At 32.8% G+C, this 408-nt stretch overlaps 1 protein-coding gene across 4 annotated transcripts in view; it reads right to left on the bottom strand.

Moving 5' to 3' along the window:
* LOC107754338 (epidermal growth factor receptor kinase substrate 8-like protein 2) overlaps nt 1-408 on the bottom strand; it is a 44,713-nt gene that overhangs the window by 2,965 nt on the left and 41,340 nt on the right. The gene's annotated exons all lie outside the window — the stretch shown is intronic.

Raw genomic sequence — 408 nt, 5'->3', positions numbered from 1 at the left:
ACAGTATTTGAAAAATAATGTGTTTTTTGAACATTAAAGCATGTCAACATATTCTGTTAGACCAAATACACAAAATAATGATCTTTAAAAAAAGCATCATATGACCCCTTTAAGAAGGCTTAATGAGTTCTAAGTAAAAAAAAAAATTTTTTTTTTTCATAAATCTTTATAGTTTAGTTAATGAGTTCTCAGTAAATACATTTTATTTTATTTTAATATTTTTCATTGCTTCCGTTTTCAGTAAAAAAATGTTTTATTTATTTTAATTTGAAAGCATTTTTACTGAGTTCTCAGTAAAATACTGTGACGAGAGGGGCGGGGCCGAGAGCCGTGGGAACGGAGCGAGGCCGGTGTAGTAAATGCTAATGCACGACACCTGCGCCACTCACCGGTCTCGAGTCTCACGGA

Source organism: Sinocyclocheilus rhinocerous, unplaced genomic scaffold (assembly GCF_001515625.1).
Source record: "Sinocyclocheilus rhinocerous isolate Xijiao unplaced genomic scaffold, SAMN03320098_v1.1 scaffold561, whole genome shotgun sequence".
In the NCBI taxonomy this organism is placed as follows: Eukaryota; Metazoa; Chordata; class Actinopteri; order Cypriniformes; family Cyprinidae; genus Sinocyclocheilus; species Sinocyclocheilus rhinocerous.
The sequence above is the reverse complement of the archived record's forward strand: the minus strand, read 5'-3'. Positions and strand labels throughout refer to the sequence as shown.